Consider the following 26374-nt stretch of genomic DNA (forward strand, 5'->3'; position numbering starts at 1 on the left):
ACACACACACAGCGTGGGAGGGACACACACACACAGCGAGGGAGGGACACACACACACAGCGAGGGAGGGACACACACACGCACACAGCGTGGGAGGGACACACACACAGCGAAGGAGGGACACACACACACAGCGAGGGATGGACACACACACAGCGAGGGAGGGACACACACACACAGCGTGGGTGGGACACACACACACAGCGAGGGAGGGACACACACACAGCGAGGGAGGGACACACACACACAGCGTGGGAGGGACACACACACAGCGAGGAGGGACACACACACACAGCGAGGGAGGGACACACAAACGCACACAGCGTGGGAGAGACACACACACAGCGAGGGAGGGACACACACACAGCGAGGGAGGGACACACACACATATACACACACACAGCGAGGGAGGGAGGGACACACACACACAGCGAGGGAGGGACACACACACTCAGCGAGGGAGGGACACACACACACACACAGCGAGGGAGGGACACGCACACACAGCGAGGGAGGGACACACACACACACACCGAGGGACGGACACACACACACACACAGCGAGGGAGGGACACACACACACACACACAGCGAGGGAGGGACACACACACACACACACAGCGAGGGAGAGACACACACACAGCGAGGGAGGGACACACACACAGCGAGGGAGGCACACACACACACACACAGCGAGGGAGGGACACACACACACACACATACAGCGAGGGAGGAACACACACACACTCACAGCGAGGGAGTGACACACACACACACAGCGTGGGAGGGACACACACACACACAACGAGGGAGGGGCACACACACACTCAGCGAGGGAGGGACACACACACACACACAGCGAGGGAGGGACACACACACACAGCGAAGGAGGGACACACACACACACAGCGAGGAAGGGACACACACACACAGCGAGGGAGGGACACACACACACAGCGAGGGAGGGACACACACACACACACAGCGAGGGAGGGACACACACACACAGCGAGGGAGGAACACACACACACACAGCGAGGAAGGGACACACACACAGCGTGGGAGGGACACACACACACAGCGAGGGAGGGAAACACACACACAGCGAGGGAGGGACACACACACACAGCGAGCGAGGGACACGCAAACACACACAGCGTGGGAGGGACACACACACAGCGTGGGAGGGACACACACACACACACAGTGAGGGAGGGACACACACACACAGCGAGGGAGGGACACACACACACACAGCAAGGGAGGGACACACACACACACAGCGTGGGAGGGACACACACACACAGCGAGGGAGGGACACACCCACACACAGCGAGGGAGGGACACACACACAGCGAGGGAGTGACACACACACAGCGAGGGAGGGATACACACACAGCGTGGGAGGGACACACACGCACAGCGAGGGAGGGACACACACACACAGCGAGGGAGGGAGGGACACACACACACAGCGAGGGAGGGAGGGACACACACACGCACACAGTTTGGGAGGGACACACACACTCAGCGAGGGAGGGAGGGGCACACACACACAGCGAGGGAGGGACACACACACACAGCGAGGGAGGGACACGCACACACACAGCGAGGGAGGGACACGCACACACAGCGAGGGAGGGACACACACACACCCACACAGCGAGGGAGGGACACACACACACAGCGAGGGAGGGACACACACACAGCGAGGGAGGGACACACACACACAGCGAGGGAGGGACACACACACACACACAGCGAGGGAGGGACACACACACACACAGCGAGAGAGGGACACACACACAGCGAGGGAGGGACACACACACACACACAGCGAGGGAGGGAGGGAAACACACACACAGCGAGGGAGGGACACACACACACAGCGTGGGAGGGACACACACACACACAGCGAGGGAGGGAGGGACACACACACGCACACAGTTTGGGAGGGACACACACACTCAGCGAGGGAGGGAGGGGCACACACACACAGCGAGGGAGGGACACACACACACAGCGAGGGAGGGACACGCACACACACAGCGAGGGAGGGACACGCACACACAGCGAGGGAGGGACACACACACAGCGAGGGAGGGACACACACACACAGCGAGGGACGGACACACAAACAGCGAGGGAGGGACACACACACACAGCGAGGGAGGGACACACACACACACACACAGCGAGGGAGGGACACACACACACACAGCGAGGGAGGGACACGCACACACAGCGAGGGAGGGACACACACACAGAGCGAGGGAGGGACACACACACACACACACAGCGTGGGAGGGACACACACACACAGCGTGGGAGGGACACTCACACACAGCGAGGGAGGGAGGGACACACACACACAGCGAGGGAGGGACACACACACACAGCGAGGGAGGGACACACGCGCACACAGCGAGGGAGGGACACACACACAGCGAAGGAGGGACACGCACACAAACACAGCGAGGGAGGGACACGCACACACACACACAGCGGGGGAGGGACACGCACACACACACAGCGAGGGAGGGAGGGACACACACACAGCGAGGGAGGGACACACTCACACAGCGTGGGAGGGACACACACACACAGCGAGGGAGGAACACACCCACACAGCGTGGGAGGGACACACACACACAGCGTGGGAGGGACACACACACACAGCGAGGGAGGGAGCGACACACACACACAGCGTGGGAGGGACACACACACAGCGAGGGAGGGACACACACACTGCGAGGGAGGGACACACACACACACACACAGCGTGGGAGGGACACACACACACAGCGTGGGAGGGACACACACACACAGCGAGGGAGGGACACACACACACAGCGAGGGAGGGACACACACACGCACACAGCGTGGGAGGGACACACACACAGCGAAGGAGGGACACACACACACAGCGAGGGATGGACACACACACAGCGAGGGAGGGACACACACACACAGCGTGGGTGGGACACACACACACAGCGAGGGAGGGACACACACACAGCGAGGGAGGGACACACACACACAGCGTGGGAGGGACACACACACAGCGAGGGAGGGACACACACACACAGCGAGGGAGGGACACACAAACGCACACAGCGTGGGAGAGACACACACACAGCGAGGGAGGGACACACACACAGCGAGGGAGGGACACACACACATATACACACACACAGCGAGGGAGGGAGGGACACACACACACAGCGAGGGAGGGACACACACACACAGCGAGGGAGGGACACACACACAGCGAGGGAGGGACACGCACACACAGCGAGGGAGGGACACACACACACACACCGAGGGACGGACACACACACACACACAGCGAGGGAGGGACACACACACACACACACAGCGAGGGAGGGACACACACACACACACACAGCGAGGGAGAGACACACACACAGCGAGGGAGGGACACACACACAGCGAGGGAGGCACACACACACACACACAGCGAGGGAGGGACACACACACACACACATACAGCGAGGGAGGAACACACACACACTCACAGCGAGGGAGTGACACACACACACACAGCGTGGGAGGGACACACACACACACAACGAGGGAGGGGCACACACACACTCAGCGAGGGAGGGACACACACACACACACAGCGAGGGAGGGACACACACACACAGCGAAGGAGGGACACACACACACACAGCGAGGAAGGGACACACACACACAGCGAGGGAGGGACACACACACACAGCGAGGGAGGGACACACACACACACACAGCGAGGGAGGGACATACACACACAGCGAGGGAGGAACACACACACACACAGCGAGGAAGGGACACACACACAGCGTGGGAGGGACACACACACACAGCGAGGGAGGGAAACACACACACAGCGAGGGAGGGACACACACACACAGCGAGCGAGGGACACGCAAACACACACAGCGTGGGAGGGACACACACACAGCGTGGGAGGGACACACACACAGTGAGGGAGGGGTACACACACACAGCGAGGGAGGGACACACACACACACAGCAAGGGAGGGACACACACACACACAGCGTGGGAGGGACACACACACACAGCGAGGGAGGGACACACCCACACACAGCGAGGGAGGGACACACACACAGCGAGGGAGTGACACACACACAGCGAGGGAGGGATACACACACAGCGTGGGAGGGACACACACGCACAGCGAGGGAGGGACACACACACACAGCGAGGGAGGGACACACACACACACAGCGTGGGAGGGACACACACACACAGCGTGGGAGGGACACACACACAGCGAGGGAGGGACACACACACACAGCGAGGGAGGGACACACACACACAGCGTGGGAGGGACACACACGCACAGCGAGGGAGGGACACACACACACAGCGAGGGAGGGACACACACACAGCGAGGGAGGGATACACACACAGCGTGGGAGGGACACACACGCACAGCGAGGGAGGGACACACACACACACACAGTGAGGGAGGGACACACACACACAGCGAGGGAGGGACACACACACACACAGCGATGGAGGGACACACACACACACAGCGTGGGAGGGACACACACACACAGCGAGGGAGGGACACACCCACACACAGCGAGGGAGGGACACACACACAGCGAGGGAGTGACACACACACAGCGAGGGAGGGTTACACACACAGCGTGGTATGGACACACACGCACAGCGAGGGAGGGACACACACACACAGCGAGGGAGGGACACACACACACAGCGTGGGAGGGACACACACACACAGCGTGGGAGGGACACACACACAGCGAGGGAGGGACACACACACACAGCGAGGGAGGGACACACACACACAGCGTGGGAGGGACACACACGCACAGCGAGGGAGGGACACACACACACAGCGAGGGAGGGACACACACACAGCGAGGGAGGGATACACACACAGCGTGGGAGGGACACACACGCACAGCGAGGGAGGGACACACACACACAGCGAGGGAGGGACACACACACACACAGCGTGGGAGGGACACACACACACAGCGTGGGAGGGACACACACACAGCGAGGGAGGGACACACACACACAGCGAGGGAGGGACACACACACACAGCGTGGGAGGGACACACACGCACAGCGAGGGAGGGACACACACACACAGCGAGGGAGGGACACACACACAGCGAGGGAGGGACACACACACACAGCGAGGGAGGGACACACACACACACACACAGCGAGGGAGGGACACACACACACAGCGAGGGAGGGACACACACACACACAGCGTGGGAGGGACACACACACACAGCGTGGGAGGGACACACACACAGCGAGGGAGGGACACACACACACAGCGAGGGAGGGACACACACACACAGCGTGGGAGGGACACACACGCACAGCGAGGGAGGGACACACACACACAGCGAGGGAGGGACACACACGCAGCGAGGGAGGGACACACACACACAGCGAGGGAGGGACACACACACACACACAGCGAGGGAGGGACACACACACACAGCGAGGGAGGGACACACACACAGCGAGGGAAGGACACACACACACAGCGAGGGACGCACACACACACAGCAAGGGAGGGACACACACACAGCGAAGGAGGGACACACACACAGCGAGGGAGGGACACACACACACACACAGCGAGGGAGGGACACACACACAGCGAGGGAGGGACACACACACACAGCGAGGGAGGGACACACACACATATACACACACACAGCGAGGGAGGGAGGGACACACACACAGAGCGAGGGAGGGACACACACACACAGCGAGGGAGGGAGGGACACACACACACAGCGAGGGAGGGAGGGACACACACACGCACACAGTTTGGGAGGGACACACACACTCAGCGAGGGAGGGAGGGGCACACACACACAGCGAGGGAGGGACACACACACACAGCGAGGGAGGGACACGCACACACACAGCGAGGGAGGGACACGCACACACAGCGAGGGAGGGACACACACACACCCACACAGCGAGGGAGGGACACACGCACACAGCGAGGGAGGGACACACACACAGCGAGGGAGGGACACACACACACAGCGAGGGAGGGACACACACACACACACAGCGAGGGAGGGACACACACACACACAGCGAGGGAGGGACACACACACAGCGAGGGAGGGACACACACACACACACAGCGAGGGAGGGAGGGAAACACACACACAGCGAGGGAGGGACACACACACACAGCGTGGGAGGGACACACACACACACAGCGAGGGAGGGAGGGACACACACACGCACACAGTTTGGGAGGGACACACACACTCAGCGAGGGAGGGAGGGGCACACACACACAGCGAGGGAGGGACACACACACACAGCGAGGGAGGGACACGCACACACACAGCGAGGGAGGGACACGCACACACAGCGAGGGAGGGACACACACACACACACACAGCGAGGGAGGGACACACACACACACACAGCGAGGGAGGGACACACACACAGCGAGGGAGGGACACACACACACAGCGAGGGAGGGACACACACACACACACAGCGAGGGAGGGACACACACACACATAGCGTGGGAGGGACACTCACACACAGCGAGGGAGGGAGGGACACACACACACAGCGAGGGAGGGACACACACACACAGCGAGGGAGGGACACACGCGCACACAGCGAGGGAGGGACACACACACAGCGAAGGAGGGACACGCACACAAACACAGCGAGGGAGGGACACGCACACACACACACAGCGGGGGAGGGACACGCACACACACACAGCGAGGGAGGGAGGGACACACACACAGCGAGGGAGGGACACACTCACACAGCGCGGGAGGGACACACACACACAGCGAGGGAGGAACACACCCACACAGCGTGGGAGGGACACACACACACAGCGTGGGAGGGACACACACACACAGCGAGGGAGGGAGCGACACACACACACAGCGTGGGAGGGACACACACACAGCGAGGGAGGGACACACACACTGCGTGGGAGGGACACACACACACACACACAGCGTGGGAGGGACACACACACACAGCGTGGGAGGGACACACACACACAGCGAGGGAGGGACACACACACACAGCGAGGGAGGGACACACACACGCACACAGCGTGGGAGGGACACACACACAGCGAAGGAGGGACACACACACACAGCGAGGGATGGACACACACACAGCGAGGGAGGGACACACACACACAGCGTGGGTGGGACACACACACACAGCGAGGGAGGGACACACACACAGCGAGGGAGGGACACACACACACAGCGTGGGAGGGACACACACACAGCGAGGGAGGGACACACACACACAGCGAGGGAGGGACACACAAACGCACACAGCGTGGGAGAGACACACACACAGCGAGGGAGGGACACACACACAGCGAGGGAGGGACACACACACATATACACACACACAGCGAGGGAGGGAGGGACACACACACAGCGAGGGAGGGACACACACACACAGCGAGGGAGGGACACACACACACACACAGCGAGGGAGGGACACGCACACACAGCGAGGGAGGGACACACACACACACACCGAGGGACGGACACACACACACACACAGCGAGGGAGGGACACACACACACACACACAGCGAGGGAGGGACACACACACACACACACAGCGAGGGAGAGACACACACACAGCGAGGGAGGGACACACACACAGCGAGGGAGGCACACACACACACACACAGCGAGGGAGGGACACACACACACACACATACAGCGAGGGAGGAACACACACACACTCACAGCGAGGGAGTGACACACACACACACAGCGTGGGAGGGAAACACACACACACAACCAGGGAGGGGCACACACACACTCAGCGAGGGAGGGACACACACACACACACAGCGAAGGAGGGACACACACACACAGCGAAGGAGGGACACACACACACACAGCGAGGAAGGGACACACACACACAGCGAGGGAGGGACACACACACACACACAGCGAGGGAGGGACACACACACACAGCGAGGGAGGAACACACACACACACAGCGAGGAAGGGACACACACACAGCGAGGGAGGGACACACACACACAGCGAGGGAGGGACACACACACACAGCGAGGGAGGGACACACACACACAGCGAGCGAGGGACACGCAAACACACACAGCGTGGGAGGGACACACACACAGCGTGGGAGGGACACACACACACACACAGTGAGGGAGGGACACACACACACAGCGAGGGAGGGACACACACACACACAGCGAGGGAGGGACACACACACACACAGCGTGGGAGGGACACACACACACAGCGAGGGAGGGACACACCCACACACAGCGAGGGAGGGACACACACACAGCGAGGGAGGGACACACACACAGCGAGGGAGGGATACACACACAGCGTGGGAGGGACACACACGCACAGCGAGGGAGGGACACACACACACAGCGAGGGAGGGACACACACACACACAGCGTGGGAGGGACACACACACACAGCGTGGGAGGGACACACACACAGCGAGGGAGGGACACACACACACAGCGAGGGAGGGACACACACACACAGCGTGGGAGGGACACACACGCACAGCGAGGGAGGGACACACACACACAGCGAGGGAGGGACACACACACAGCGAGGGAGGGATACACACACAGCGTGGGAGGGACACACACGCACAGCGAGGGAGGGACACACACACACACACAGTGAGGGAGGGACACACACACACAGCGAGGGAGGGACACACACACACACAGCGATGGAGGGACACACACACACACAGCGTGGGAGGGACACACACACACAGCGAGGGAGGGACACACCCACACACAGCGAGGGAGGGACACACACACAGCGAGGGAGTGACACACACACAGCGAGGGAGGGTTACACACACAGCGTGGTAGGGACACACACGCACAGCGAGGGAGGGACACACACACACAGCGAGGGAGGGACACACACACACAGCGTGGGAGGGACACACACACACAGCGTGGGAGGGACACACACACAGCGAGGGAGGGACACACACACACAGCGAGGGAGGGACACACACACACAGCGTGGGAGGGACACACACGCACAGCGAGGGAGGGACACACACACACAGCGAGGGAGGGACACACACACAGCGAGGGAGGGATACACACACAGCGTGGGAGGGACACACACGCACAGCGAGGGAGGGACACACACACACAGCGAGGGAGGGACACACACACACACAGCGTGGGAGGGACACACACACACAGCGTGGGAGGGACACACACACAGCGAGGGAGGGACACACACACACAGCGAGGGAGGGACACACACACACAGCGTGGGAGGGACACACACGCACAGCGAGGGAGGGACACACACACACAGCGAGGGAGGGACACACACACAGCGAGGGAGGGACACACACACACAGCGAGGGAGGGACACACACACACACACAGCGAGGGAGGGACACACACACAGCGAGGGAGGGACACACACACAGCGAGGGAAGGACACACACACACAGCGAGGGACGCACACACACACAGCAAGGGAGGGACACACACACAGCGAAGGAGGGACACACACACAGCGAGGGTGGGACACACACACACACAGCGAGGGAGGGACACGCACACACAGCGAGGGAGGGACACACACACACAGCGAGGGAGGGACACACACACATATACACACACACAGCGAGGGAGGGAGGGACACACACACACAGCGAGGGAGGGACACACACACACAGCGAGGGAGGGAGGGACACACACACACAGCGAGGGAGGGAGGGACACACACACGCACACAGTTTGGGAGGGACACACACACTCAGCGAGGGAGGGAGGGGCACACACACACAGCGAGGGAGGGACACACACACACAGCGAGGGAGGGACACGCACACACACAGCGAGGGAGGGACACGCACACACAGCGAGGGAGGGACACACACACACCCACACAGCGAGGGAGGGACACACACACACAGCGAGGGAGGGACACACACACAGCGAGGGAGGGACACACACACACAGCGAGGGAGGGACACACATACACACACAGCGAGGGAGGGACACACACACACACAGCGAGGGAGGGACACGCACACACAGCGAGGGAGGGACACACACACAGAGCGAGGGAGGGACACACACACACACAGCGAGGGAGGGACACACACACACACAGCGAGGGAGGGACACGCACACACAGCGAGGGAGGGACACACACACAGAGCGAGGGAGGGACACACACACACACACACAGCGTGGGAGGGACACACACACACAGCGTGGGAGGGACACTCACACACAGCGAGGGAGGGAGGGACACACACACACAGCGAGGGAGGAACACACACACACAGCGAGGGAGGGACACACGCGCACACAGCGAGGGAGGGACACACACACAGCGAAGGAGGGACACGCACACAAACACAGCGAGGGAGGGACACGCACACACACACACAGCGGGGGAGGGACACGCCCACACACACAGCGAGGGAGGGAGGGACACACACACAGCGAGGGAGTGACACACTCACACAGCGTGGGAGGGACACACACACACAGCGAGGGAGGAACACACCCACACAGCGTGGGAGGGACACACACACACAGCGTGGGAGGGACACACACACACAGCGAGGGAGGGAGGGACACACACACACAGCGTGGGAGGGACACACACACAGCGAGGGAGGGACACACACACTGCGAGGGAGGGACACACACACACACACACAGCGTGGGAGGGACACACACACACAGCGTGGGAGGGACACACACACACAGCGAGGGAGGGACACACACAAACAGCGAGGGAGGGACACACACACGCACACAGCGTGGGAGGGACACACACACAGCGAAGGAGGGACACACACACACAGCGAGGGATGGACACACACACAGCGAGGGAGGGACACACACACACAGCGTGGGTGGGACACACACACAGCGAGGGAGGGACACACACACAGCGAGGGAGGGACACACACACACAGCGTGGGAGGGACACACACACAGCGACGGAGGGACACACACACACAGCGAGGGAGGGACACACAAACGCACACAGCGTGGGAGGGACACACACACAGCGAGGGAGGGACACACACACAGCGAGGGAGGGACACACACACATATACACACACACAGCGAGGGAGGGAGGGACACACACACACAGCGAGGGAGGGACACACACACACAGCGAGGGAGGGACACACACACACACACAGCGAGGGAGGGACACGCACACACAGCGAGGGAGGGACACACACACACACACCGAGGGACGGACACACACACACACACACAGCGAGGGAGGGACACACACACACACACACAGCGAGGGAGGGACACACACACACACACACAGCGAGGGAGAGACACACACACAGCGAGGGAGGGACACACACACAGCGAGGGAGGCACACACACACACACACAGCGAGGGAGGGACACACACACACACACATACAGCGAGGGAGGAACACACACACACTCACAGCGAGGGAGTGACACACACACACACAGCGTGGGAGGGACACACACACACACAACGAGAGAGGGGCACACACACACTCAGCGAGGGAGGGACACACACACACACACAGCGAGGGAGGGACACACACACACAGCGAAGGAGGGACACACACACACACAGCGAGGAAGGGACACACACACACAGCGAGGGAGGGACACACACACACAGCGAGGGAGGGACACACACACACACACAGCGAGGGAGGGACGGACACACACAGCGAGGGAGGAACACACACACACACACAGCGAGGGAGTGACACACACACACACAGCGTGGGAGGGACACACACACACACAACGAGAGAGGGGCACACACACACTCAGCGAGGGAGGGACACACACACACACACAGCGAGGGAGGGACACACACACACAGCGAAGGAGGGACACACACACACACAGCGAGGAAGGGACACACACACACAGCGAGGGAGGGACACACACACACAGCGAGGGAGGGACACACACACACACACAGCGAGGGAGGGACGGACACACACAGCGAGGGAGGAACACACACACACACACAGCGAGGAAGGGACACACACACAGCGAGGGAGGGACACACACACACAGCGAGGGAGGGACACACACACACAGCGAGGGAGGGACACACACACACAGCGAGCGAGGGACACGCAAACACACACAGCGTGGGAGGGACACACACACAGCGTGGGAGGGACACACACACACACACAGTGAGGGAGGGACACACACACACAGCGAGGGAGGGACACACACACACACAGCGAGGGAGGGACACACACACACACAGCGTGGGAGGGACACACACACACAGCGAGGGAGGGACACACCCACACACAGCGAGGGAGGGACACACACACAGCGAGGGAGTGACACACACGCACAGCGAGGGAGGGACACACACACACAGCGAGGGAGGGACACACACACAGCGAGGGAGGGATACACACACAGCGTGGGAGGGACACACACGCACAGCGAGGGAGGGACACACACACACACACAGTGAGGGAGGGACACACACACACAGCGAGGGAGGGACACACACACACACAGCGATGGAGGGACACACACACACACAGCGTGGGAGGGACACACACACACAGCGAGGGAGGGACACACACACAGCGAGGGAGTGACACACACACAGCGAGGGAGGGTTACACACACAGCGTGGGAGGGACACACACGCACAGCGAGGGAGGGACACACACACACAGCGAGGGAGGGACACACACACACAGCGTGGGAGGGACACACACACACAGCGTGGGAGGGACACACACACAGCGAGGGAGGGACACACACACACAGCGAGGGAGGGACACACACACACAGCGTGGGAGGGACACACACGCACAGCGAGGGAGGGACACACACACACAGCGAGGGAGGGACACACACACAGCGAGGGAGGGATACACACACAGCGTGGGAGGGACACACACGCACAGCGAGGGAGGGACACACACACACAGCGAGGGAGGGACACACACACACACAAACACAGCGTGGGAGGGACACACACACACAGCGTGGGAGGGACACACACACAGCGAGGGAGGGACACACACACACAGCGAGGGAGGGACACACACACACAGCGTGGGAGGGACACACACGCACAGCGAGGGAGGGACACACACACACAGCGAGGGAGGGACACACACACAGCGAGGGAGGGACACACACACACAGCGAGGGAGGGACACACACACACACACAGCGAGGGAGGGACACACACACACAGCGAGGGAGGGACACACACACAGCGAGGGAAGGACACACACACACAGCGAGGGACGCACACACACACAGCAAGGGAGGGACACACACACAGCGAAGGAGGGACACACACACAGCGAGGGAGGGACACACACACACACAGCGAGGGAGGGACACACACACAGCGAGGGAGGGACACACACACACAGCGAGGGAGGGACACACACACATATACACACACACAGCGAGGGAGGGAGGGACACACACACACAGCGAGGGAGGGACACACACACACAGCGAGGGAGGGAGGGACACACACACACAGCGAGGGAGGGAGGGACACACACACGCACACAGTTTGGGAGGGACACACACACTCAGCGGGGGAGGGAGGGGCACACACACACAGCGAGGGAGGGACACACACACACAGCGAGGGAGGGACACGCACACACACAGCGAGGGAGGGACACGCACACACAGCGAGGGAGGGACACACACACACCCACACAGCGAGGGAGGGACACACACACACAGCGAGGGAGGGACACACACACAGCGAGGGAGGGACACACACACACAGCGAGGGAGGGACACACACACACACACAGCGAGGGAGGGACACACACACACACAGCGAGGGAGGGACACGCACACACAGCGAGGGAGGGACACACACACAGAGCGAGGGAGGGACACACACACACACACACAGCGTGGGAGGGACACACACACACAGCGTGGGAGGGACACTCACACACAGCGAGGGAGGGAGGGACACACACACACAGCGAGGGAGCGACACACACACACAGCGAGGGAGGGACACACGCGCACACAGCGAGGGAGGGACACACACACAGCGAAGGAGGGACACGCACACAAACACAGCGAGGGAGGGACACGCACACACACACACAGCGGGGAGGGACACGCACACACACACAGCGAGGGAGGGAGGGACACACACACAGCGAGGGAGGGACACACCCACACACAGCGAGGGAGGGACACACACACAGCGAGGTAGTGACACACACGCACAGCGAGGGAGGGACACACACACACAGCGAGGGAGGGACACACACACAGCGAGGGAGGGATACACACACAGCGTGGGAGGGACACACACGCACAGCGAGGGAGGGACACACACACACACACAGTGAGGGAGGGACACACACACACAGCGAGGGAGGGACACACACACACACAGCGATGGAGGGACACACACACACACAGCGTGGGAGGGACACACACACACAGCGAGGGAGGGACACACCCACACACAGCGAGGGAGGGACACACACACAGCGAGGGAGTGACACACACACAGCGAGGGAGGGTTACACACACAGCGTGGGAGGGACACACACGCACAGCGAGGGAGGGACACACACACACAGCGAGGGAGGGACACACACACACAGCGTGGGAGGGACACACACACACAGCGTGGGAGGGACACACACACAGCGAGGGAGGGACACACACACACAGCGAGGGAGGGACACACACACACAGCGTGGGAGGGACACACACGCACAGCGAGGGAGGGACACACACACACAGCGAGGGAGGGACACACACACAGCGAGGGAGGGATACACACAGAGCGTGGGAGGGACACACACGCACAGCGAGGGAGGGACACACACACACAGCGAGGGAGGGACACACACACACACAGCGTGGGAGGGACACACACACACAGCGTGGGAGGGACACACACACAGCGAGGGAGGGACACACACACACAGCGAGGGAGGGACACACACACACAGCGTGGGAGGGACACACACGCACAGCGAGGGAGGGACACACACACACAGCGAGGGAGGGACACACACACAGCGAGGGAGGGACACACACACACAGCGAGGGAGGGACACACACACACACACAGCGAGGGAGGGACACACACACACAGCGAGGGAGGGACACACACACAGCGAGGGAAGGACACACACACACAGCGAGGGACGCACACACACACAGCAAGGGAGGGACACACACACAGCGAAGGAGGGACACACACACAGCGAGGGAGGGACACACACACACACACAGCGAGGGAGGGACACACACACAGCGAGGGAGGGACACACACACACAGCGAGGGAGGGACACACACACATATACACACACACAGCGAGGGAGGGAGGGACACACACACACAGCGAGGGAGGGACACACACACACAGCGAGGGAGGGAGGGACACACACACACAGCGAGGGAGGGAGGGACACACACACGCACACAGTTTGGGAGGGACACACACACTCAGCGGGGGAGGGAGGGGCACACACACACAGCGAGGGAGGGACACACACACACAGCGAGGGAGGGACACGCACACACACAGCGAGGGAGGGACACGCACACACAGCGAGGGAGGGACACACACACACCCACACAGCGAGGGAGGGACACACACACACAGCGAGGGAGGGACACACACACAGCGAGGGAGGGACACACACACACAGCGAGGGAGGGACACACACACACACACAGCGAGGGAGGGACACACACACACACAGCGAGGGAGGGACACGCACACACAGCGAGGGAGGGACACACACACAGAGCGAGGGAGGGACACACACACACATACACACAGCGTGGGAGGGACACACACACACAGCGTGGGAGGGACACTCACACACAGCGAGGGAGGGAGGGACACACACACACAGCGAGGGAGCGACACACACACACAGCGAGGGAGGGACACACGCGCACACAGCGAGGGAGGGACACACACACAGCGAAGGAGGGACACGCACACAAACACAGCGAGGGAGGGACACGCACACACACACACAGCGGGGAGGGACACGCACACACACACAGCGAGGGAGGGAGGGACACACACACAACGAGGGAGGGACACACTCACACAGCGTGGGAGGGACACACACACACAGCGAGGGAGGAACACACCCACAAAGCGTGGGAGGGACACACACACACAGCGTGGGAGGGACACACACACACAGCGAGGGAGGGAGGGACACACACACACAGCGTGGGAGGGACACACACACAGCGAGGGAGGGACACACACACTGCGAGGGAGGGACACACACACACACACACAGCGTGGGAGGGACACACACACACAGCGTGGGAGGGACACACACAGCGAGGGAGGGACACACACACACAGCGACGGAGGGACACACACACACACACACAGCGAGGGAGGGACACGCACACGCACAGCGAGGGAGGGACACGCACACACACACGCACACAGCGTGGGAGGGACACACACACAGCGAGGGAGGGACACACACACACAGCGAGGGAGGGACACACACACACAGCGAGGGAGGGACACACACACATATACACACACAGAGCGAGGGAGGGAGGGACACACACACACAGCGAGGGAAACAACACACACACACAGCGAGGGAGGGAGACACACACACACACACAGCGAGGGAGGGACACGCACACACAGCGAGGGAGGGACTCACACACACACAGCGAGGGAGGGACACACACACACACACAGCGAGGGAGGGACACACACACACAGCGAGGGAGGGACACACACATTCACAGCGAGGGAGGGACACACACACACACAGCGAGGGAGGGACACGCACACACAGCGAGGGAGGGACACACACACAGCGAGGGAGGGACACGCACACACACACAGCGAGGGAGGGACACACACACAGCGAGGGAGGAACACGCACACACACACAGCGAGGGAGGGACACGCACACACACACAGCGAGGGAGGGAGGGAAACACACACACAGCGAGGGAGGGACACACACACACAGCGTGGGAGGGACACACACACACACAGCGAGGGAGGGAGGGACACACACACGCACACAGTTTGGGAGGTACACACACACTCAGCGAGGGAGGGAGGGGCACACACACACAGCGAGGGAGGGACACACACACACAGCGAGGGAGGGACACGCACACACACAGCGAGGGAGGGACACGCACACACAGCGAGGGAGGGACACACACACACACACACACAGCGAGGGAGGGACACACACACACAGCGAGGGAGGGACACACACACAGCGAGGGAGGGACACACACACACAGCGAGGGAGGGACACACACACACACACAGCGAGGGAGGGACACACACACACACAGCGAGGGAGGGACACGCACACACAGCGAGGGAGGGTCACACACACAGAGCGAGGGAGGGACACACACACACACACACAGCGTGGGAGGGACACACACACACAGCGTGGGAGGGACACTTACACACAGCGAGGGAGGGAGGGACACACACACACAGCGAGGGAGGGACACACACACACGGCGAGGGAGGGACACACGCGCACACAGCGAGGGAGGGACACACACACAGCGAAGGAGGGACACGCACACAAACACAGCGAGGGAGGGACACGCACACACACACACAGCGGGGGAGGGACACGCACACACACACAGCGAGGGAGGGAGGGACACACACACAGCGAGGGAGGGACACACTCACACAGCGTGGGAGGGACACACACACACAGCGAGGGAGGAACACACCCACACAGCGTGGGAGGGACACACACACACAGCGTGGGAGGGACACACACACACAGCGAGGGAGGGAGGGACACACACACAGAGCGTGGGAGGGACACACACACAGCGAGGGAGGGACACACACACTGCGAGGGAGGGACACACACACACACACACAGCGTGGGAGGGACACACACACACAGCGTGGGAGGGACACACACAGCGAGGGAGGGACACACACACACAGCGACGGAGGGACACACACACACACAGCGAGGGAGGGACACGCACACACACAGCGAGGGAGGGACACGCACACACACACACACACACACACAGACAGCGAGGGAGGGACACGCACACACACACAGCGAGGGAGGGACACGCACACACACACAGCGAGGGAGGGACACACACACACAGCGAGGGAGAGACACACACACACAGCGTGGGAGGGACACACACACACAGCGTGGGAGGGACACGCACACACACAACGAGGGAGGGACACACACACAGCGAGGGAGGGACACACACACACAGCGAGGGAGGGAGGGACACACACACACAGCGAGGGAGGGACACACACACGCACACAGCGTGGGAGGGACACACACACAGCGAGGGAGGGACACACACACACAGCGAGGGAGGGACACACACACACAGCGGGGGAGGGACACACACACATATACACACACACAGCGAGGGAGGGAGGGACACACACACACAGCGAGGGAAACAACACACACACACAGCGAGGGAGGGAGACACACACACACACACAGCGAGGGAGGGACACGCACACACAGCGAGGGAGGGACACACACACACACAGCGAGGGAGGGACACAAACACACACACACAGCGAGGGAGGGACACACACACACAGCGAGGGAGGGACACACACATTCACAGCGAGGGAGGGACACACACACACACACAGCGAGGGAGGGACACGCACACACAGCGAGGGAGGGACACACACACAGCGAGGGAGGGACACGCACACACACACAGCGAGGGAGGGACACACACACAGCGAGGGAGGAACACGCACACACACACAGCGAGGGAGGGACACGCACACACACACAGCGAGGGAGGGACACACACAAACAGCGTGGGAGGGACACACACACACACAGCGAGGGAGGGACACACACACAGATAGCGTGGGAGGGACACACACACACAGCGAGGGAGGGACACGCACACACAGCGTGGGAGGGATACCCACACACAGCGAGGGAGGCACACACACACACAGCGAGGGAGGGACACACACACACACACAGCATGGGAGGGACACACACACTGCGTGGGAGGGACACACACACACAGCGAGGGAGGGACACACACACACAGCGAGGGAGGGACACAGACACGCACACAGCGTGGGAGGGACACACACACAGCGAGGCAGGGACACACACACACAGCGAGGGATGGACACACACACAGCGAGGGAGGGACACACACACACAGCGTGGGAGGGACACACACACACAGCGAGGGAGGGACACACATACACAGAGGGAGGGACACACACACGCAGCGTGGGAGGGACACACACACAGCGTGGGAGGGACACACACACACAGCGAGGGAGGGCCACACACACGCACACAGCGTGGGAGGAACACACACAGCGAGGGACGCACACACACACAGCAAGGGAGGGACACACACACAGCGAGGGAGGGACACACACACAGCGAGGGAGGGACACACACACACACAGCGAGGGAGTGACACACACACACAGCGAGGGAGGGACACACACACAGCGAGGGAGGCACACACACACAGCGAGGGAGGGACACACACACATATACACACACACAGCGAGGGAGGGAGGTACACACACACACAGCGAGGGAGGGACACACACACACAGCGAGGGAGGGAGGGACACACACACACAGCGAGGGAGGGACACACACACGCACACAGCGTGGGAGGGACACACACACTCAGCGAGGGAGGGAGGGACACACACACACAGCGAGGGAGGGACACACACACACAGCGAAGGAGGGACACACACACACACAGCGAGGGAGGGACACGCACACACAGCGAGGGAGGGACACACACACACACACACAGCGAGGGAGGGACACACACACACACAGCGAGGGAGGGACACACACACAGCGAGGGAGGGACACACACACAGCGAGGGAGGGACACACACACACACACAGCGAGGGAGGGACACACACACAGCGAGGGAGGGACACGCACACACAGCGAGGGAGGGACACACACACAGAGCGAGGGAGGGACACACACACATACACACAGCGTGGGTGGGACACACACACACAGCGTGGGAGGGACACTCACACACAGCGAGGGAGGGAGGGACACACACACACAGCGAGGGAGGGACACACACACACAGCGAGGGAGGGACACACGCACACACAGCGAGGGAGGGACACACACACAGCGAAGGAGGGACACGCACACAAACACAGTGAGGGAGGGACACGCACACACACACACAGCGGGGGAGGGACACGCACACACACACAGCGAGGGAGGGAGGGACACACACACAGCGAGGGAGGGACACACTCACACAGCGTGGGAGGGACACACACACACAGCGAGGGAGGGACACACACACACAGCGTGGGAGGGACACACACACACACAGCGTGGGAGGGACACACACACACAGCGAGGGAGGGAGGGACACACACACACAGCGTGGGAGGGACACACACACAGCGAGGGAGGGACACACACACTGCGAGGGAGGGACACACACACACACACAGCGTGGGAGGGACACACACACACAGCGTGGGAGGGACACACACAGCGAGGGAGGGACACACACACACAGCGAGGGAGGGACACACACACACACACAGCGAGGGAGGGACACGCACACACACAGCGTGGGAGGGACACGCACACACACACACACACACACAGCGAGGAAGGGACACGCACACACACACAGCGAGGGAGGGACACGCACACACACACAGCGAGGGAGGGACACACACACACAGCGAGGGAGGGACACACACACACAGCGTGGGAGGGACACACACACACAGCGTGGGAGGGACACGCACACACACAACGAGGGAGGGACACACACACAGCGAGGGATGGACACACACACACAGCGAGGGAGGGAAGGACACACACACACAGCGAGGGAGGGACACACACACAGCGAGGGAGGGACACACACACACAGCGAGGGAGGGACACACACACACAGCGAGGGAGGGACACACACACATATGCACACACACAGCGAGGGAGGGAGGGACACACACACACACAGCGAGGGAAACAACACACACACACAGCGAGGGAGGGAGATACACACACACACACAGCGAGGGAGGGACACGCACACACAGCGAGGGAGGGACACACACACACACAGCGAGGGAGGGACACACACACACACAGGGAGGGAGGGATACACACACACACAACGTGGGAGGGACACACACATTCACTGCGAGGGAGGGACACACACACACACAGCGAGGGAGGGACACGCACACACAGCGAGGGAGGGACACACACACAGCGAGGGAGGGACACGCACACACACACAGCGAGGGAGGGACACACACACAGCGAGGGAGGGACACGCACACACACACAGCGAGTGAGGGACACGCACACACAAACAGCGAAGGAGGGAGGGAAACACACACACAGCGAGGGAGGGACACACACACACAGCGTGGGAGGGACACACACACACACAGCGAGGGAGGGACACACACACACAGCGTGGGAGGGACACACACACACAGCGAGGGAGGGACACGCACACACAGCGTGGGAGGGACACACACACACAGCGAGGGAGGGACACACACACACAGCGAGGGAGGGACACACACACACACACAGCATGGGAGGGACACACACACTACGTGGGAGGGACACACACACACAGCGAGGGAGGGACACACACACACAGCGAGGGAGGGAAACACACACGCACACAGCTTGGGAGGGACACACACACAGCGAGGGAGGGACACACACACACAGCGAGGGATGGACACACACACAGCGAGGGAGGGACACACACACACAGCGTGGGAGGGACACACACACACAGCGAGGGAGGGACACACACACAGCGAGGGAGGGACACACACACACAGCGTGGGAGGGACACACACACAGCGTGGGAGGGACACACACACACAGCGAGGGAGGGACACACACACGCACACAGCGTGGGAGGGACACACACACAGCGAGGGAGGGACACACACACACAGCGAGGGAGGGACACACACACATATACACACACACAGCGTGGGAGGGAGGGACACACACACACAGCTAGGGAGGGGGACACACACACAGCGAGGGAGGGACACACACACACACACAGCGAGGGAGGGACACGCACACACAGCGAGGGAGGGAGGGACATACACACACAGCGAGGGAGGGACACACACACAGCGAGGGAGGGACACACACACACAGCGAGGGAGGGAGGGACACACACACACAGCGAGGGAGGGACACACGCACGCACACAGCGTGGGAGGGACAGAGACACACAGCGAGGGAGGGACACACACACACAGCGAGGGAGGGACACACACACACACACAGCGTGAGAGGGACACACACACTCATCGAGGGAGGGAGGGACACACACACACAGCGAGGGAGGGACACACACACACAGCGAGGGAGGGACACACACACACACAGAGAGGGAGGGACACGCACACACAGCGAGGGAGGGACACACATACACACACACAGCGAGGGAGGGACACACACACACAGCGAGGGAGGGAGGGACACACACACACAGCGAGGGAGGGACACACACACGCACACAGCGTGGGAGGGACACACACACTCATCGAGGGAGGGAGGGACACACACACACATCGAGGGAGGGACACACACACACAGCGAGGGAGGGACACACACACACACAGCGAGGGAGGGACACGCACACACAGCGAGGGAGGGACACACACACACACACACAGCGAGGGAGGGACACACACACACAGGGAGGGAGGGACACACACACAGCGAGGGAGGGACACACACACACAGCGAGGGAGGGACACACACACACACACATCGAGGGAGGGACACACACACACACAGCGAGGGAGGGACACGCACACACAGCGAGGGAGGGACACACACACTCATCGAGGGAGGGAGGGACACACACACACAGCGAGGGAGGGACACACACACACAGCGAGGGAGGGACACACACACACACACAGAGGGAGGGACACGCACACACAGCGAGGGAGGGACACACATACACACACACAGCGAGGGAGGGACACACACACACAGCGAGGGAGGGAGGGACACACACACACAGCGAGGGAGGGACACACACACGCACACAGCGTGGGAGGGACACACACACTCATCGAGGGAGGGAGGGACACACACACACAGCGAGGGAGGGACACACACACACAGCGAGGGAGGGACACACACACACACACAGCGAGGGAGGGACACGCACACACAGCGAGGGAGGGACACACACACACACACACACCGCGAGGGAGGGACACACACACACAGGGAGGGAGGGACACACACACAGCGAGGGAGGGACACACACACACAGCGAGGGAGGGACACACACACACACACAGCGAGGGAGGGACACACACACACACAGCGAGGGAGGGACACGCACACACAGCGAGGGAGGGACACACACACAGAGCGAGGGAGGGACACACACACAGCGTGGGAGGGACACACACACACAGCGAGGGAGGGACACACACACACAGCGAGGGAGGGAGGGACACACACACACAGCGAGGGAGGGACACACACACACAGCGAGGGAGTGACACACGCACACACAGCGAGGGAGGGACACACACACAGCGAGGGAGGGACACGCACACAAACACAGCGAGGGAGGGACACGCACACACACACACACAGCGGGGGAGGGACACGCACACACACACAGCGAGGGAGGGAGGGACACACACACACCGAGGGAGGGACACACTCACACAGCGTGGGAGGGACACACACACACAGCGAGGGAGGGACACACACACACAGCATGGGGGGGACACACACACACAGCGTGGGAGGGACACACACACACAGCGAGGGAGGGAGGGACACACACGCACAGCGTGGGAGGGACACACACACAGCGAGGGAGGGACACACACACAGCGAGGGAGGGACACACACACACACACACACAGCGTGGGAGGGACACACACACACAGCGTGGGAGGGACACACACAGCGAGGGAGGGACACACACACACAGCGAGGGAGGGACACACACACACAGCGAGGGAGGGACACGCACACACACAGCGAGAGAGGGACACGCACACACACACAGCGAGGGAGGGACACGAACACACACACAGCGAGGGAGGGACACACACACACAGCGAGGGAGGGACACACACACACAGCGTGGGAGGGACACACACACACAGCGTGGGAGGGACACGCACACACACAACGAGGGAGGGACACACACACAGCGAGGGAGGGACACACACACACAGCGAGGGAGGGAGGGACACACACACACAGCGAGGGAGGGACACACACACGCACACAGCGTGGGAGGGACACACACACAGCGAGGGAGGGACACACACACACAGCGAGGGAGGGACACACACACACAGCGAGGGAGGGACACACACACATATACACACACACAGCGAGGGAGGGAGACACACACACACACAGCGAGGGAAACAACACACACACACAGCGAGGGAGGGAGACACACACACACACACAGCGAGGGAGGGACACGCACACACAGCGAGGGAGGGACACACACACACACAGCGAGGGAGGGACACACACACACACACAGCGAGGGAGGGACACACACACACAGCGAGGGAGGGACACACACACACAGCGAGGGAGGGACACACACACACAGCGTGGGAGGGACACACACACACAGCGTGGGAGGGACACACACACACAGCGTGGGAGGGACACGCACACACACAACGAGGGAGGGACACACACACAGCGAGGGAGGGACACACACACACAGCGAGGGAGGGAGGGACACACACACACAGCGAGGGAGGGACACACACACGCACACAGCGTGGGAGGGACACACACACAGCGAGGGAGGGACACACACACACAGCGAGGGAGGGACACACACACACAGCGAGGGAGGGACACACACACATATACACACACACAGCGAGGGAGGGAGGGACACACACACACAGCGAGGGAAACAACTCACACACACAGCGAGGGAGGGAGACACACACACACACACAGCGAGGGAGGGACACGCACACACAGCGAGGGAGGGACACACACACACACAGCGAGGGAGGGACACAACACACACAGCGAGGGAGGGACACACACACACAGCGAGGGAGGGACACACACATTCACAGCGAGGGAGGGACACACACACACAGCGTGGGAGGGACACGCACACACACAACGAGGGAGGGACACACACACAGCGAGGGAGGGACACACACACAGCGAGGGAGGGAGGGACACACACACACAGCGAGGGAGGGACACACACACGCACACAGCGTGGGAGGGACACACACACAGCGAGGGAGGGACACACACACAAAGCGAGGGAGGGACACACACACACAGCGAGGGAGGGACACACACACATATACACACACAAAGCGAGGGAGGGAGGGACACACACACACAGCGAGGGAAACAACACACACACACAGCGAGGGAGGGAGACACACACACACACACAGCGAGGGAGGGACACGCACACACACAGCGAGGGAGGGACACACACACACACACAGCGAGGGAGGGACACACACACACACACAGCGAGGGAGGGACACACACATTCACAGCGAGGGAGGGACACACACACACACAGCGAGGGAGGGACACGCACACACAGCGAGGGAGGGACACACACACAGCGAGGGAGGGACACGCACGCACACACAGCGAGGGAGGGACACACACACAGCGAGGGAGGGACACGCACACACACACAGCGAGGGAGGGACACGCACACACACACAGCGAGGGAGGGAGGGACACACACACACAACGAGGGAGGGACACACACACACAGCGTGGGAGGGACACACACACACACAGCGAGGGAGGGACACACACACACAGAGTGGGAGGGACACACACACACAGCGAGGGAGGGACACGCACACACAGCGTGGGAGGGACACACATACACAGCGAGGGAGGTACACACACACACAGCGAGGGAGGGACACACACACACACACAGCATGGGAGGGACACACACACTGCGTGGGAGGGACACACACACACAGCGAGGGAGGGACACACACACACAGCGAGGGAGGGACACACACACGCACACAGCGTGGGAGGGACACACACACAGCGAGGGAGGGACACACACACACAGCGAGGGATGGACACACACACAGCGAGGGAGGGACACACACACACAGCGTGGGAGGGACACACACACACAGCGAGGGAGGGACACACACACAGCGAGGGAGGGACACAC

The sequence above is a fragment of the Chiloscyllium plagiosum genome, unplaced genomic scaffold, assembly GCF_037043375.1.
Source record: "Chiloscyllium plagiosum isolate Xiang-an unplaced genomic scaffold, Cpla_swu_hap1 HiC_scaffold_21, whole genome shotgun sequence".
Classification (NCBI taxonomy): domain Eukaryota; kingdom Metazoa; phylum Chordata; class Chondrichthyes; order Orectolobiformes; family Hemiscylliidae; genus Chiloscyllium; species Chiloscyllium plagiosum.